Raw genomic sequence first — 18,925 nt, 5'->3', positions numbered from 1 at the left:
CTCTGCTTATAATGAATTTCAGGCAATTTATGGCAATGTTGCATGAGCAGCATTTTCAAGGTAGGGGTGGCGGCGTTGGTGCAATTTCAGATGTAACTGTCAGAACTGCCATCCTGCACTTCAGCCTTGCTTTGCTAGATATCAGCTTTCCATAGAGCAGTGATGATGAACCTTTTTTTCCTCGGGTGCCGAAAGAGGATGTGCATGCAGTATCGCACATGCGTGAGTGCCCACACCCATAATTCAGTGCCTGGGGAGGACAAAAACAGCTTCCCCTGTCCCCTGGAGGCTGTCAGCAGCCTGTTTTCCATCTTCTAGGGGGCCCAGTAGGCATGTGTTTATTATTATTATTATTATTATTATTATTATTATTATTATTATTATATTTGTATGCCGCCCCTCTCTGTAGACTCGGGGCGGCTCACAACAATAACAAAGACAATGTATGAACAAATCTAATGATGACCTCACCTACAAAAAGATATTGACAAAATTGAACGGGTCCAAAGACGGGCTACAAGAATGGTGGAAGGTCTTAAGCATAAAACGTATCAGGAAAGACTTAATGAACTCAATCTGTATAGACTGGAGGACAGAAGGAAAAGGGGGGACATGATCGAAACATTTAAATATATTAAAGGGTTAAATAAGGTCCAGGAGGGAAGTGTTTTTAATAGGAAAGTGAACACAAGAACAAGGGGACACAATCTGAAGTTAGTTGGGGGAAAGATCAAAAGCAACATGAGAAAATATTATTTTACTGAAAGAGTAGTAGATCCTTGGAACAAACTTCCAGCAGACGTGGCAGATAAATCCACAGTAACTGAATTTAAACATGCCTGGGATAAACGTATATCTATCCTAAGATAAAATACAGAAAATAGTATAAGGGCAGACTAGATGGACCATGAGGTCTTTTTCTGCCATCAGACTTCTATGTTTCTATGTTTCTATTTAAGAAACACTAAAAAACCCATTTTTAAAAGCAAGCATACACACAAACATACCATGTTTGTCTTCCCCAAGCTCCAAAGGTTTCTCTGGAGCCAGGTGAGGGTAAAAAATGCCCTCCCCCACCTCGCGGAGGCTCTCTGGAAGACAAAAACGCCCTCCCAGAGCCTCTGTGCAAGCCAAAAATCAGCTGGCTTGCACACACATGTACGTTGAAACTGAGATAGGGCAACAGGGCAACAGCTTGCGTGCCAGCACCCATGCCATAGGTTCGCCATCACTGCCATAGACTGTGGGGGGAAAGAGCTGCTGAAAGGGGAAAACAGAACCACTCATTGTTCCTTCTTGTGACATTGGTTCATCATCCGAGGGCCACAGTCCTGAGAGTAACATACAACCGCTCACCATCTGCCTGCCAATGCAGGGGCGGTTAGTGAAACAATTGCTTCTAACATAACTGGACAATAGGGAGATAATGGGGGTAAGGAATGGGAAATTGGAAAGTTAACTACGGAAACCTTACTCACAAACTCTTAGCTCTGGCTTTGTTGTACTATGACCACTTGGTTTTAGTACAAAGAATATCGTTCACACAAAGGGAATCAAGGGTCTTTCTTTCCTAGAAGCCCAAATTGGGACAGGTGTGACTATAACATATAACATAGACACAAGAACAGTTTTTCCCCCGAATGCCATCACTCTACCAAACAAATAATTCCATCAACACTGTCAGACTTTCTACTAAATCTGCACTTCTATTCTACTAGTTTTTCTCATCATTCCTATCACCCATTTCCTCCCATGTTGACTGTATGACTGTAACTTGTTGCTTATATCCTAATATTTTTATTAATATTGCTTCTTCATTGCTTATTTGACCCCTATGACAATCATTAAGTGTTGTACCACATGATTCTTGACAAATGTATATTTTATTTTATGTATGCTGAGAGCATATGCACCAAGACAAATTCCTTGTGTGTCCAATCACACTTGGCCAATAAAATTCTATTCTATTCATTTTAACTGCTGCTACCGACATTTCTATTGAATATTTGTTTACATTCATATTGTAACAGTAACAGCAGTGCAAGTTGCAATTTTTGCCAGATTTTACAGGTCTCATTATATAAGTAAAAATCTAGCATGGAGGAATTTGCTTTTTGATCATAATGAGCTTACAAAAGAGCTAGTTACATTATTCCTCCTAAGACTGCCATCCAATATTGGGTTGTCAAAAATTATACTTCAGGGAGAAAGTGATGCTATATATATCCTTGGATTAACCATAGGGGGTTGCAAAATCTTCTGGATTTGAAATGTTTCAAGGTTGAAATAATACTTTTATTTGACGTGGATAGTTCCAACTATTCTGGAAATGTTCCAAACTCAAAACGGATGTTTTGGTTTAATATGGATGGAACAACCTGCTTTAAACTTGAAAAGTTTCAACATGACTCCAGTAATGTTCTACATTGTTGTTTAATAGAGAGCTCTGGTTATATGGCTTATAACTGCTTAAACAGACTTCAATTTTGGTGACATTTTAGTCATTTCCATGTAGTTTTTGTTGGAATAATATAGAAATGACTTATTGCCTTCTTCTACACTGTTATTTGTTTTTTTTGCTTTCCTATAATGGAACCCAACGAATCCTATATAATTTCTGAGAGCAATTAGTGTAGACCACTTTCCTACATAGGGATGGGTAAAAGCTGCTTAAAAAGATTTTGAAAGAAATAAATTGCTGCTATTATTTGTTTAGTGCAGGACATGCCATTTCTTCCTTCTCTGCTCTTGATATATCATTTCCTAGTTTGGAAATTGTGGTGCAGTTATCGACTGTAGTTCCAATTCACCTCCAATCTTTCCATATGTTTTTGGCTACAAGAAGTAAGACATAGAAACATAGAAGACTGACGGCAGAAAAAGACCTCATGGTCCATCTAGTCTGCCCTTATACTACTTCCTGTATTTTATCTTACAATGGATATATGTTTATCCCAGGCATGTTTAAATTCAGTGACTGTGGATTTACCAACCACGTCTGCTGGAAGTTTGTTCCAAGGATCTACTACTCTTTCAGTAAAATAATATTTTCTCATGTTGCTTTTGATCTTTCCCCCAACTAGCTTCAGATTGTGTCCCCTTGTTCTTGTGTTCAGTTTTCTATTAAAAACACTTCCCTCCTGAAACTTATTTAACCCTTTAACATATTTAAATGTTTCGATCATGTCCCCCCTTTCCTTCCTTCCTTCCTTCCTCCCTCCCTCCCACCCACCCACCCAGCCACCCACCCACCCACCCAGCCACGCAGCAGCTTAATAAATAAGTATCTTTCCCCTATTTTTCCATGATATTAAAATTGCAAATATTCCTTCCAGATCCAGAGTTTGGACTTTATTACTTTCTTGAAAACTAATAGTAGCAAAACTGACTTTGGTGCTGTAGAAGGTGTGAGTTTTAATATACTATTTCTAGAAAGCTTCCAAATTATCTTCATAGGTGGTGCCAAAAAGAGTATTTCATTTGTTCTGTCTACGCTCAGAATCTTATTTGTGAGTGAAATTCTGACCTATCAGCAAGGAAAAAAAATATTTGGTGTTTCTGAGGTGAAGGAAGTTCAGTACATTGTTTTGATAGGGCAGAGATTTGTCCCTGTTGCCTATAATCCTTCCAACTTGAAAATAATGATGAAACATTACATATAATAATGTTGGTGAAATGTTTTGGCACTGAGTGCTGAAACAAGAGTCTGCAGGGGAGTGCTAGAAGCCGGAAGAGCAACTCCCTGGTGCAGATGTGCGCACCAGAAAGCAAAGCTTCCAGTTTCTGGCGAGAGCATGCATGACAGTCACCTAGTCTTCCGTTTTTTTGCATGGGGTGTGTGAAGACCAATAGAAACCGGAAGCTCAGCTTCCCGACGTATGCGTGCGCACCAGGGAGTTGGTCTTCCAGTTTCTGGTGTTCTGGATGACGTTCATATGTGCACCGGAAGCCGGAAGAGCAACGGGTGACAGCTGGCGTGCCTGGAGAGATGATCCTTCATGCCACTTCCGGCACGTATGCCACAGGTTTGCCGTGACTGTTTTGTAATATATGACGGGTCCCCAATTCCTGGGCCGCAGCTCCAAAGTGGCTGCAGCCTACTGGGAACCTATCTGTGTGAGTAGTCGATGCTTTTTCAAGCTGCAGGCCCTTATGCGAGGATGCAAAGCTCCATTTGTTCGAGTAGCGAACGCAAATATCTGCCGCTTGAGCAAATGGAGATCTGTACACTCATGGAAGCGCCTGCCTTTCACACAACAATCCCCTCTACCTCTCCCCCCCCCCACAGGGCCACCAAGACATAAAGTTTGAGAACTGCTGATATTTAAAATATACAGTGATACCTCATCTTACAAACACCTGGTCATACAAACATTTCGAGCCGCCCCGAGTCTGCGGAGAGGGGCGGCATACAAATCTAAATAATACATAAATAATAAATAAAATAGATAGATACAAACCCAGGGTTTAAGATTAGTTTGCTTCTTCTTACATACCCACCGCTGCAGGTGGGATGCCCCGCCTCCGGACTTCCGTTGCCAGCAAAGCGCCCGTTTTTGTGCTGCTGGGATTCCCCTGAGGCTCCCTTCCATGGGAAACCCCACCTCCGGGCTTCCGTGTTTTTGTGATGCTGCAGGGGAATCCCAGCAGGGCAATCCCAGCAGCGCAAAAAACAGGGGCTTCACTGGCAACAGAAGTCCAGAGGTGGGGTTTCCCAGCGAGGGGAGCCTCAGTGAAATTGCAGCATCGCAAAAACACAGAGGTCTGTAGGTGGGGTTTCGAGGACTTCGGTGTTTTTGCAATGCTGCAATTTCACTGATGCTCCCTTCACTGGGAAACCCCACCTCCGGACTTCCGTTGCCATCGAAGCGCTCATTTTTACGATGCTGGGATTCCCCATCAGCATCGCAAAAACACGGAAGACCGGAGATGAGGTTTCCCATGGAGGGGAGCCTCAGGGGAATCCCAGCAGCACAAAAACGGGCGCTTTGGCTGGCAAAAGGGGTGAATTTTGGACTTGCACGCATTAATCGCTTTTCCATTGATTCCTATGGGAAACATTGTTTCGTCTTACAAACTTTTCACCTTAAGAACCTTGTCCCGGAACCAATTAAGTTTGTAAGACAAGGCATCACTATACATTGGAGAAATACTCCATGTCTGTATTTTGTCCTGTTCTACTAGAAATGGTCGACCTACCATTGTCAGTCATGCAGGTCATTATTGTCCATAAGTTGCTTTTTCAAGAGGCAACTAGATTCTGGGTTTTTCTTTGAAGGTTTTTCATTTCTCATCCAAGACGTTTCTTCAGTTCTCATCCAAGAACCTTCTTAGATAAGAAGTAAAACCTCTTCAAAGAAAAAGCACCTTTCGGACGGCTGAACGGCTATATGCATGCAACTATTTTGAGCATTATGCTTAGTCTAGCAGTCTGTGAGAATGTAGCTATCATTTTAACATTTGTTTTCCGTTACACTAATCTCTCCCCAGCTCTTTAAAACAATAAACAAAACCCTGTAATTTTCTTTCCTTAGAAAATTCCAAACTGGCTGTGTCACCTCATTTGCTTTTTTGGTTCACTTTTACTGAGAGAGATAGACTTGGCTGCCTTAAATTAGGTCACTAAAGCTTAAAGGGTCTAAGCAGGCAAACACTTACCATCATTAGGTATCATATTGGTGGAAAAGGTAAAAGGAATGTGAGGATTTTGCAGGGAAAATAGGAGATGCAGGAGAATAACCAAAGATAGCCCAAATTCAAAGATTACTCAGCATTCTCTGACAAGGACATGACACAGGAGTAGGCCAATGGGATTGCTTGCTTTGCGGGCCAAAGATCTTAGCTGCCAAGAAGACTCATACCGAGGAAGATAATAGCCTTAAATAACCTAGTTCATCAGAGGATTTCTCAAACCTTTAAAGTAGCTCAAGCTGTCACTAATTAATGCCATATTTTATCTATGCAGTGATTTTCAGAGGTAGGCAGTATTCATAGCTGAAGCAGGAAAAATAGTTTAGACCAGAGCTGTCAAAACTACTGGCCCGCGGGCCAGATGCATCACACATTGGCCACGCCTGGTTTAGCGAAAGGGAAAAAAGTTGTGAAACGTCAAGAAACGTAATACGGTGGCAAGGAAGATTGTAAAATGAGGAAAACTCACTTTAACAGCTGTCTTGTTTAGAAACAGTTTTCCCCCCCCAGTTATGATCCTAACTCAAGGACTACCCGTACTAAAAAGGTTTTGATATCTGCTCCAGATTTTTATTCTGCATGTAGATTTCAGAATACAGTGTTCCCTCGATTTTCATGGGTTCGAACTTCGCGAAAAGTCTATACCATGGTATTTCAAAAATATTAATTTAAAAAATATTTTGCTGGTTTTCCCCCCTAAATCACGGTTTTTCCCACCCAATGACGTCATATGTCCTCGCCAAACTTTCGTCTGCCTTCAATAAATATTTTTTTAAATAAACTTTAATAAATAAACTTGGTGAGTAATAATCTGAATGGTTGCTAAGAGAATGGAAAATTGCAATTTATGGGTTTAAAGTGTTAAGGGAAGGCTTGTGATACTGTTCATAGCCAAAAATAGTGTATTTACTTCCGCATCTCTACTTCGTGGAAATTCGACTTTCGCGGGCGGTCTCAGAACGCATCCCCCACGAAAAGCGAGGGAACACTGTATTACACATTTCACTTCCGGGTATCCTTTTTCTTTCAGATATCCTGTGAGGCATTCACTGGCTGGGGAATTCTGGGAGTTGAAGTTCAAATATCTTCAAGTTGCCAAGGTTGGGAAACACTGCTGTAGGGAACCTTTTAATATTGGGTGTTTGTGTGAGCATGCATGCTCATGTGCGTGCTCATTCATCTTTTATTCTTTATTCTTTCTTTATTCTTTATTGGCCAAGTGTGATGGGACACACAAGGAATTTGTCTTGGTGCATATGCTTTCAATGTACATAAAGGAAAAAGATACATTTGTCAAGAATCATGTGGAATAACATTTAATGATTGTCATAGGGATCAAATAAGCAATGACGAAACAATCAATATTAATAAAAATCTTAGGATACAAGCAACAAGTTACAGTCGTAGAGTCCTAAGTGGGAGGAAAAGGATGATAGGAATGATGAGAAAAACTAGTAGAAATAGAAGTGCAGACTTAGTAAAAGGTTTGACAGTGTTGAGGGAATTATTTGTTTAGTAGAGTGATGGCGTTCGGAGAAAAAAATTGTTCTTGTGTCTAGTTATCTTGGTGTGCAGTACGTTTTGAGGGTAAGAGTTGAAACAATTTGTGTCCAGGATGTGAGGGGTCAGTAAATATTTTCACTGCCCTCTTTTTGACTCGTGCAGTATACAGGTCCTCAAGGGAAGGCAGGTTGGCAGCAATTGTTTTTTCTGCAGTTCTGATTATCCTCTGAAGTCTGTGTCGGTCTTGTTGGGTTGCAGAACCAAACCAGACAGTTATAGAGGTGCAGATGACAGACTCAACGGTTCCTCTGTAGAACTGTATCAGCAATTTCTTGTGCTGTTGGAGCTTTCTGAGTGGGAGCAGAAAGAACATTGTTTGTTGTGTTTTTTTGATGACGTTTTTGATTTTAGGTGACCATCTTATGAATCAAGAACGTTTGACGACTACTATACTTCCTTCCTAGTCTGATGCCTTCTTAGGATGTGAAGGGAAATTCCTATTTAATAATGTGTTTTAGACTGATTAATCAAGAATAAAATATTTAGTCTATGGTGAGCCCTATCTTTTTTAATCGTACGACTCATCTCATTCAGTACTATACTGAAGCAGCTTGCAAAATTAAACTAATTTCGTTGACATATAGAAAAGCTTCTTTTGTAATTGAAGAAAAATATATCTAGAGCAGATATGCACAACTGGCAATCAAATTTCAAAAATGAAATCAATTTGGAGTTTCAGCCGACCATTAGAGGAAGGGACATGTTCACTTTTGATTCTGGCTCTATGTACCACGGGGATGTAGCTTACTGCAAAGTTAACTCCATAGGATTGCTCTTATCTAAGGAAAAGGTTCTTTTTCAGGTAGTGGGTTGCCTTATGCAACACTATGTTGTGAGCCACCCCGAGTCTTTAGAGAGGTGCAGCATACAAATCTAAATAATAAATAAATAAATAAATACAAATCTAAATAATAATAATACTAATAGTAGTAGTAGTAATAATAATAATAATTATTATTATTACTACTACTACTACTAATACTAATACTAATACTAATACTACTACTATACATAGTGTCGGCACCTATTCAAAAATACTGAAATGGTTAAATTTTACTTATTTATAATTTAAATTTCTAAGGCCATCAAAGTCAATAGCAACTTTTGAACAAGTGTCTTGAGTAAGAATGCTGAATTTTAAAAGATTAGTTCAAGTAAAATATAATTGAGAAAAAATGTTTCGGAGAACCGCTAATATCTCTAATTTGTAATTTGTAAAAACTATTTTTTAAGGAAAAAGCAAATTTAGGTATCATGAAATTGTAGAGATGTTTTTGTTGGTCTACTTGAAAAAACCTTGCTCCTAAAATTAATATGATTATACTCACAAAAGTCTAGAAATGTCCAGAATGCAGCTGCGTGAGCTGTTATGGGTGCCCGTAGATAAACCTACACTACTCCCATTCTTCATGAGCTGCATCGGCTTCCTTTCGGTCTCTGGTCACAATTCAAGGTGTTGGTTATTACCTTTAAAGCCCTACATGGCTTAGGGCCAGAGTATCTCCGAGACCACCTTCTACCACATACCTCCCAATGACTTGTAAGAGCCCACAGGGTTGGTCTTCTTTGGGTCCCATCAGCTAATCAATATCAGCTAGCGGGTTCGCATGGGAGAACTTTCTCTATGGTGGCCCTGACTCTCTGGAATCAGCTACCTCCTGAGATACCGACTACCCCCACCTTATTGACCTTCTGGAAAACTGTAAAGACCTGGCTTTTCCGACAGGCCTGGGACCATTGACCTTGGGGGGATGACTAGCGAGGTCGGCCCATGATTGTACTAATGTAACTACTTTAAATTGTAATGTTTTTTATATCGATTTATACCTATTTTTGTTATGAGCTGCCCTGAGTACTTAGGGAGTTGTGCGGCATAGAAATTTAATTAAATAAAGAAATAAATAAAATAAGTAAATAATAAATAAATAAATAAATAAATAAATAAATTTATTTGACGGGTTATAGAGGTAGATTAGTAACTTTCTTCAGGGGGCAATATTTAAGTACTCAAAAGAAGGTTTGCACGCTAGAGAAATAGAGTTAATTCAAATTAATTCCTAATAAATACTGCTTGATAAAAGACATAATGCATTTAGAATGTATGAGCTACCTATTCATTATACGAATTTGCTTCTGTAATGACTTTTAAATGAATGACTTTTCACCCAGCTTCATTTCTCCTTTTGAGTTATGCTAGGGCAGTTTATTGAATCTTAGGGGAGGCTCATTGGAAATTATCATTTTGCATAAACTATATGAAACTTGGCATAATGTATAATATTTCATGGATAAATCAGGACAAAGCTTTGATCCTCTCTTTGGTTAAATTGCTGAGACACCTACCTAATGGCAAGGGTGAATACAATAACTTGGGGAAGAATAATTCAATAGTATCATATATGCTGGGAAATATCAATAGAATAGTGCAATGGCTACCCTGGAGGCAGAATGCTGAAAATAATAGGTAACGATGTGATGACCTGGATTTTTTAAAAATACATTTAAAAAGAAAACAGATCTTGTTTTGCTTTCCTGAGTATTGAAGAGTGAAACTTTTACAAAACACTAGTGAAGTGCTTTATTTATAAAATAATGAATACAGTAAAAAGATGCTGAACTATTGCTATTCTTTATATTTCCAAAATGTTTTCTTTTCATAATAGGGTCTGTGTTGAGTGTCAGAGTACTGTAATCCATGTGCACAGATGGCAGCAATCAATCAATCACCATTTCCTCTTTCATTAAATAGCTCAATCTCTTCTCCCATTTTCCCCCATAGCAGCAGTCCTTTGGATGAGTTGTACTAGGAATACTATTATTTTCATTAAAGTAGTATGGTGAATTGAGTCCTGATCTGCTTGTTGGTTGTAATGGGCAGTTGGATTAACAGGGAAGAGCTGCAATTAAGTCAACTGTCAGATAACAAATCTGAGGCTGGATGCAAAAATGAGTAAGCATCTGAAATACTACTCTCTCTAGTTGTCATGATGCTAAAGGGGAGAGGAGACACTTTCAGATTTGCACAATTTTGTTACTATAACTGTATAATCAAGGCATATTAGCATTTATAAATTTGGCATCTAAACTGGAATACTTTGATAGACTGATATGGGTTGTCTGTTGCTGATTTTTTTAAATCTAGAGGTTGGTGCATCTCTTATGACTGGATGTGATTGATTGATTGATTGATTGATTGATTGATTTCATTGCTGGCTGTTTTTTTTATTTACCAAACTAAGAACATTGAGACTTGCTGGCTTTTTTAGAATTCTTCAGCTTTTAATTCACAACACAATTTGTGAATGGATGACACACATACATAATAATTGTGTAGCAGATTCAAGTTACAGGTATTTCATGATGTGTTTCTAAAATAGCAAAGTGGATTTAAGTTAGTAAAGGGGAAACATAGGCTTATTGCATTAAATTTTTCTAGTGTTGACTTACATATTTTTGTATTTTTACTAACAAAAGTAAAGAGATAGAGGCCAATAGAACTCTATTGTTATTAATTTTGACTTTAAAGATGGAATTTAGTGCAGTTACCCATTCTGCTACAGCCTTCTATTTTAGTTTTGAGACTGTGGGTGTAATATATTATGAAGTCTGTAGACATCACTATTCCAAGATGTTTTACTTTCAAAAATGAAAGGCAGAACCAGACTGTCTGCAAAGCATACCATCAAGTTCTGGCATATGATCTTTATTTCTAAGAATGACTCTGGGCACACTCACCTATACAAAGTTAGGTAACTACAGTCTAATGGTTTGTTTGGAAATTGGGAAGCTGAAAGTGGTAGGGAGCATCTTATAAAATTTGAGGGTCAGACTTACTTTTCCTCCCCTGAACAATACCCATGACTCAAATCTACATCTAGTCTAGAATAAGACAAAACAAGTAGTTATGGCCTAAATCTGGATTGCCTTCTACAAAACTGTCCTTTGTAAGTTCCAGTGATGCAGAGGAGAGCCTTAAGATGCACTTCCAGGTGCCAGTTGTCAACCATAAAATCCTTCATACATCCCTGCAGGAATACTTTTTCTGATTTCTCTTATTGTCTTCTTATTTGTTGAAATCAGATGGAGTTAGCATGCTACAGGTCCCATTGTTAAACAAGTAGCATCTTAGAGATGGAACACCTATGAGTCTGCCCCTAATTTTTGACCACAATCTCGCTATCTCCATGGATTTCAACCCAACCCTCTTGAGCAGTCCTTTGGACAGGATCATTTGTGACCTTGATCTTGACTTTGAGTGACTTCTGTCAGAGTCAGCATAACTTCTGTATTATTCCCCTGACATGGATTCTTAATATTTTTTTTCATCCCTCTATTTTGATTTATTTATATTTATATAAATATGCTATCAAAATTGTGCTTTTTCTAATCTGCCAGATGCATGTTATCTTCTTGGGAATCAGAATGAACAAGGGAATATATTAAAGAAGTATCACTTAAAATAGGTTTTATTGCCAGTCTCAATTTAGCTTGCTCAAGTTGTCCTTGCCTACTTTGACTTCTTTATTTGTGTTCTTGCTGTCTGTATCTTCAGGGAAAATATTGAAGGACATTGTTGCAAATACTGTTTTTTTGGCTGGATGTTGAAAGAGATTGTTTCCCTAAACTTTGTGAATGTGTTGTGCGACATGTACAAATTACTTCACAGCTGTAACTTTCACATCGGTAAAGTTAATGTCAACATTGAGGCATAGCCCATAAGATACTGAAAAAGGTTAGGTCAGCATTTCTGCTTCATTCCCCTGTTATGTATTAGGTATTTATAATACGGCCATAAAATCCATCCAAGATTTGAAACTTGGCATCAACATTGGAAATCTGAAGTAACTGTTGATGTGAAACTGTGACATGATCAGCCAGCATTGCTGCTGTGTGTCATGCCCTCATCCTTGGGCAGCCAGGATGTTTAAATTTGGATTGGGGAGGTCATGTTTCTGTGGCCACTTCGGTTACAAGAAGATTCCTGTATAAATCTGGCCGGGCACTGTCTCTCCCAGCTTCAAACATTTTTATCATGGTGGCTACAGATGATTTTTTTTTAAAGGAACAGCCAAAAAGTGTGTGTAGGGTGCAGGGTGTATATGGACCACGAATAATTGTGTTCCAAGTACAGTGATACCTTGTCTTACAAACTTAATTGGTTCCAGGACAAGGTTCTTAAGGTGAAAAGTTTGTAAGACGAAACAATATTTCCCATAGGAATCAATGGAAAAGCGATTAATGCGTGCAAGGCCAAAATTCACCCCTTTTGCCAGCCGAAGTACCCGTTTTTGCGGTGCTAGGATTCCCCTGAGGCTCCCCTCCATGGGAAATCCCACCTCCGGACTTCTGTGTTTTTGCGATGCTGTGATTTCACTGAGGCTCCCCTCGCTGGGAAACCCCACCTCCGGACTTCCGTTGCCAGCGAAGCGCCTGTTTTTGCGTTCTTAAGGTGAAAAGTTTGTAAGACGAAACAATATTTCCCATAGGAATCAATGGAAAAGCGATTAATGCGTGCAAGGCCAAAATTCACCCCTTTTGCCAGCCGAAGTACCCGTTTTTGCGGTGCTAGGATTCCCCTGAGGCTCCCCTCCATGGGAAATCCCACCTCCGGACTTCTGTGTTTTTGCGATGCTGTGATTTCACTGAGGCTCCCCTCGCTGGGAAACCCCACCTCCGGACTTCCGTTGTCAGCGAAGCGCCTGTTTTTGCGTTGCTGGGATTTCCCTGCTGGGATTCCCCTGCAACATCACAAAAACACGGAAGTCCAGTGGTGGGGTTTCCCATGGAGGGGAGCCTCAGGGGAATCCCAGCAGCGCAAAAATGGGTGCTTCGCTGGCAACGGAAGTCCAGAGGTGGGGCATCCCAGCGGTGGCGGTGGGTTTGTAAGGTGAAAATAGTTTGTAAGAAGAGGCAAAAAAATCTTAAACCCCGGGTTTGTATCCCGAAAAGTTTGTATCACGAGGCATTTATAAGACGAGGTATCACTGTATGATCATTCCAATATGTGTGGTTTGATACCCTCCACATAAGAGGCATATAATTTGAACTCATTATGTATCGCTGCATATTCATTAGTACCGAGACTTTGTAGATTGTTTATCCAAACACTGATCTCCCTTTGACTCTTACTGCAATCTGAGTACAGTAGAACCTGATTCATACCAACAAAAACAAGAAGGGAAGAAGAGAAAAGCATTTTTGGCAAAGGTTAGGCCCTGGCTGGATAAACACAGGGGCTTATTTATAACCCAACAGCAATGAAGAGCAAGTAGGCAGCCCATCTAAATCAAAGCCCCATTGAGGAGAAGCAAGGAGAGACCCACTCTAATTCAAATATTATAAAGGCATTTGGGAAGTGCATTTCTTAATTGCACCATTTTCTCTTTTCTCATCAACTGGACCACACAGTCTCATTCTTGTCTATTCTTTGGCGGTTCCTTAAAAAAAATTCTCTTGGGAAAATTTTTAGTGTGAAGTAAACACCATAGAAAGCAGAGGATTGCATTGCATGGCTTTCTTAGTTTTGCAAGAAATGACTGAAATCTAGAAGTGGATCTAGAGGCAGTTTATTTATTTATTTATTGGATTTGTATGCCGCCCCTCTCCGCAGACTCGGGGCGGCTAACAACAATGATAAAAAACAACATGTAACAATCCAATTTAATAAAACAACTAAAAACCCTTATTATAAAAACCAAACATACACACAAACATACCATGCATAACTTGTAATGGCCTAGCCTGGCGACAAAGGTGGGTCTTGAGTAGTTTGCGAAAGACAAGGAGGGTGGGGGCCGTTCTAATCTCTGGGGGGAGTTGATTCCAGAGGGCTGGGGCCGCCACAGAGAAGGCTCTTCCCCTAGGGCCCGCCAAACGACATTGTTTGGTCGACGGGACCCGGAGAAGGCCAACTCTGTGGGACCTTATCGGCCGCTGGGATTCATGCGTAGAAGTTGTGATACGTGTGGCAGCTGTTTCTCCTTTTTAAGATCTTGTAACATGGGATTTCAGAAGAAAGTGTGTATGTCCAAGATCTTTTTAGTAAGGATTTGATTGTTTGTGTTCTGACATATTCCCCACCTGATCAGGTTTCTGGATGGTTGTGATTTAATGTATCTATGGGTGATAAGCCTGTTATTCAACAAATTAATCAGATTTTGACATGACCCAAAATTAGACATAGACAATCCCTGTCTGGCTGGAGGCTACAAATTAATTCTGCAATGAGTGTAAGGCTGCAAGATGTTTTCTGGTGAAAATTATAGGTATAAAATCTAGTGTGGAAAGGGGAAAAGGTTGTCTCTCTTAACAAAACACCTGTCTCTGAAAAGTCCCTGAGGCATGGATCTCAAAATGTTGAGCTGGGGTAACATTTGACAGCTTGACACTGAATTGTAGGCACTTTTTAAAAAATTAAAGTTACTGGTGTAAGAATGGACATGCCCATCCTCAAAATGGCTGCCATGCTGGCTTTGCCCATTCACAAAATGGCTGCCAACCACAAAACATTAGTGATTGATGGCAAACTATTTTTTGTCTCCCTTGCTACTTTCCCTAGATGTATCCTAATAATCAAGAATGCCTTTAACACTATTTTCTAGACAAATAAGTGTCCTTATAAACAAAGCACTGCACTACAGACAATGTTTACAACAGCAGTGCATAATCTGAGAGCCATGGGCTGTTGCCTTCTTTGAATTCCACCATTTTTTTTAAGAAGGGGGAAATTATGGACAATGATATAAAATATATTTTATTAATTAAGTTAAATGTATTATTTTGTCCCTTTTTCATGTTCTAGTCATGTTCACTTTTTTTCAGAGTTTTGATCCCCATCAGCCTGAGGGGAGAAAAAAAAGCTAACCTATGGAATCTGTGGAATTTAATACACTGAAAAGAACACCAATTTTGGAAGCTAACAGCTTATGTTATGGCATGCCAGCTTCTTTTTAAAGTTTGATTTTAAAATTAAATCAGTCTTTAAAAAAAAAAAAAAAGCTGGCATCAAGAGAGGTGTTTCTGGGTTTCTTCCTGTCCGGGTGCCACGTGGGGTTTTCTATTCTTGAAACGACACATTTTATATTTCTGGGCTTTTTGTTCTTTGTGAAGAATCCAGATTCTCCTTTCTTGGCCAAAATTGAGGCAACGTTTGGATAAGATTTTAATTAAGGCTGGAGTCCAGGCGATATACCTTGTGGTAAAGCAAGAATTTCTGCTGTGCTTTGGTGCTTCAGGCATGCAGAAGATGAAAGGATCACAGTGGACAAAGGCAGGCATGCTTATTTTGGATGTCTCTTGAAATAATCAGTACCTGTAGATTAGGCCTTTCTAATCAGGTTAGTCTGTGATACTCTCACTGGAAAAAAAATAATCCCCATTTAGTTCACAAGCTTCCTTTGATTTGTCATTCGCTGTTGGCTGTTTTGAATACTTATGTCATACTGCCCTCTCATGTCCATTCTGATGGAAGCCTCTTATGTATATTCATAATACAATTTTATTTCTCTCATTCCCTTTTTCCACTTTGATCAACATTTTGAGACTGGGTGATTAGCGGGACTCTTAACCTTTTTTAAAAAAAACAGTTTTAGTCAATAAAATCCCCCTGGTATACTAAAAGACAAAAAAAAAATCCTATTGCTTATTTTAACAACTATTTTGCAGGGTTTTTTAAAATTACTTACTAGCTGGGTTTTATTTCCTTCAGACTGCTGTTTATTTGAAAATGTTGGTTTCATCCAAATCCCCAGGTTGTCACTGCAAATTTAATCTTTGATGAATAAATAACTATTCCCTTACATCACCTATAGTACATCTTCAGTGCTTTGAGTTATATTTCTTGGTTTTGTTTATTCCTTTCCCACTTTTGGGGCTGTTGTGGTGCATATATTCTTTCAACTGGAAAAATATTGGTTATTTGCCATAGCTGGAAAAATTGGAATACGAATCTCCTTGGACTGAATTTGAGTTCTAGATACTTTACGATACAGCCACGTAGCATTTTTGGCAGTAGAGCATACATGCTTCGTCATTGCCTTCATCTGTGATTTTTATTTTTATTTCTTATTCTAACTTCAAATATTGGAATTTACTTGTGGTTTCCCAATCCATCCATGAAGCAGATCCTGTTTAGCATTTCAAGTTAAAGCAAAGTGGGCTAGAAACTGCTACCAACCTGGTCAAATCATTGCTAGGATTTCCCAAGTATAACAAAGACAATGTAAGAACAAATCTAATAATTTAAAAAACACTGAAAAACCCATTATTAAAAGCAAGCATACACACAAAACATACCATGTATAAACTGTATAGGCCCGGGGGAGATGTCTCAGTTCCCCCATGCCTGATGGCAGAGATGGGTCTTAAGAACTTTACGAAAGGCAAGGAGGGTGGGGGCAGTTCTGATCTCCGGGGGGAGCTGGTTCCAGAGGGTCGGGGCCGCCACAGAGAAGGCTCTTCTCCTGGGTCCCGCCAAACGACATTGTTTAGTCGACGGGACCCGGAGAAGGCCAACTCTGTGGGACCTAACCGGTCGCTGGTCCGATGCCATGAAGGGCTTTATAGGTCATAACCAACACTTTGAATTGTGACTGGAAATTGATTGGCAACCCACACTTGTATTCTAACTTTTCCACTTACACACTCAAACCCTTCTTCCTACAGACTTCAGTATTTTTACACTTCTATGCCACTGAATTGAACCAGTTCACAGCAATTCACAGTAGAAATCAAACTAGAAATCCAATAAAACCGAACAGTAATATTTTGTAGGAACATAATAATGATAGTTGATGCTAAAGCTTCATCTATATGGCAGCAAATTGGAACTTGAGGGTGTTTTGAAAGTGTTCTGCTTTAGCCAGAGAGGATGGCAAGGACTGGTGCAGCAGTAGTGGATTCTAAATCTCTTTGCTACCATTTTGCATGTGCGCAATGCTTCTATGCATGCACAGAAGCATTGTGGGCGGTGGGTGGAGCCTCCCATCGGCAGCGCTACCATTTCTTAGAACTAGGAGCAACCTACAGCTGGGGTAGAGCCTTGCCTCTTTGGGAGGCTGTCAACACAACGTTGGATAAATACTATAAAGGATAAATACAGTGGTACCTCTACCTAAGAATGCCTCTACTTACGAACTTTTTTAGATAAGAACCGAATGTTCAGTATTTTTTTGCCTCTTCTGAAGAACCATTTTCCACTTACAAACCCGAGCCTCCGAAGCTATAACCAGAAAAGGCAGGGAGAAGCCTTCGTGGCGCATCTCTAGGGATCTCCTGGGAGGAAACAGGGCCAGAAAAGGTGAAGAGAAGCCTCCATGGCTCTAGGAATTTCCTGGGAGGAAACAGGGCCTCCACCCTCCCTGTGGTTTCCCCAATCGCACTCATTATTTGTTTTTACATTGATTTCTATGGGAAAAATTGATGCTTCTTACAAACTTTTCTACTTAAGAACCTGGTCACGGAACGAATTAAGGTCATAAGAAGAGGTGCCACTGTACTATCTTCAGTAGCAGCTCACAGTCTTAGGTGTGCAGAGAATGGTGAATATTTCATCCAGAATAAATACATAGGTCAGGCCAGTCCCAAGTGGAAAACATGATCTTGAAGATATCTGGAAGCTAATCCATCTTGAATTGTACCTAGAAGCTCACCAAAAACGTATGCAGCATTTGCAGTACAGGTGTGAGACTGAATTATTTCCACTCAATAGTTTTGAGCAGTTTTCATGTTTTGACCTATTTATCTACTCCTCCATAGATTGATTAGAAACATCTTCTAAACGTGTTTTTATAATCCCCCATTTCAACAATTTTACGTACAGCTGTATGTTTGTGGGCAGCAAATTTCCGTTGCTATCCATTCATGATAGCAGGGACCCTGACATATTTTTCTTTTTTAAAGCTATCCCGAATCCTATAAGACAGTGATGCCGAACCTTTTTTTCCTTGGGTGCTGAAAGAGCATGGGCGTGTGCTATTGCACATGTGCAAGTGCCCACACCCATAATTCAATGCCTGGGGAGAGGCCCTCTGGAGGCTGGAAATGGCCTGTTTCCCAAATTCTGATGGGCCCAGTAGGCTCATGTAGGCTTCCCTGGAGCTGGGGGAGGGTAAAAGTGTTCTATGAATCTCCTAGAGCTCTCTGGAAGCCAAAACCGCCCTCCCCAGTGCCTGTATGTGAGCCAAAAGGCAGCTGGCCGGCACACACATACACTTTGGAGCTGAGCTAGGGCAACGGCTTGCGTGCCAGCAGATATGGCTTCGCGTACCACCTGTGGCACCCGTGCCATAGGTTCTCCATCATTGCTATAAGATGTTTGCAGGATTTAATCAATCTTACCCCTGAAGTCTTGTCAGAGATTTTGCTCAAATTGTTATCGTCATCATTATCATTGACAACAACATTTTAGAAGGGCTAGAGATGCCCATGGAAATTTATGGATATTATGATCCCTCATATATGTAATGTGAAGCTTTTTTAGTAGATTACTGAAGAGAGAACTTCATCTATTGTTAATGAGTATTCAAATGCTTTTAAGAGTTCACTGAAGAAAACACAGGCAGGCTAGGTAAAGTAGTAAATGGTTGCTTTTATTTGGTTTTTTATGCATGTTCATTACCTGGATGCCTCCTAACTGTTCTCTTATTAGACTTGAAAATTGTCCATTTTTAGA

The 18,925-nt window shown here is 39.8% G+C and overlaps 1 protein-coding gene across 2 annotated transcripts in view; it reads left to right on the top strand.

The window, feature by feature from the left end:
* Positions 1 to 18,925, top strand: part of TBL1XR1 (TBL1X/Y related 1) — a 320,769-nt gene that overhangs the window by 237,528 nt on the left and 64,316 nt on the right. The window lies entirely within an intron of this gene.

Source organism: Erythrolamprus reginae, chromosome 5 (assembly GCF_031021105.1).
Source record: "Erythrolamprus reginae isolate rEryReg1 chromosome 5, rEryReg1.hap1, whole genome shotgun sequence".
NCBI lineage: Eukaryota > Metazoa > Chordata > Lepidosauria > Squamata > Dipsadidae > Erythrolamprus > Erythrolamprus reginae.
The sequence above is the reverse complement of the archived record's forward strand: the minus strand, read 5'-3'. Positions and strand labels throughout refer to the sequence as shown.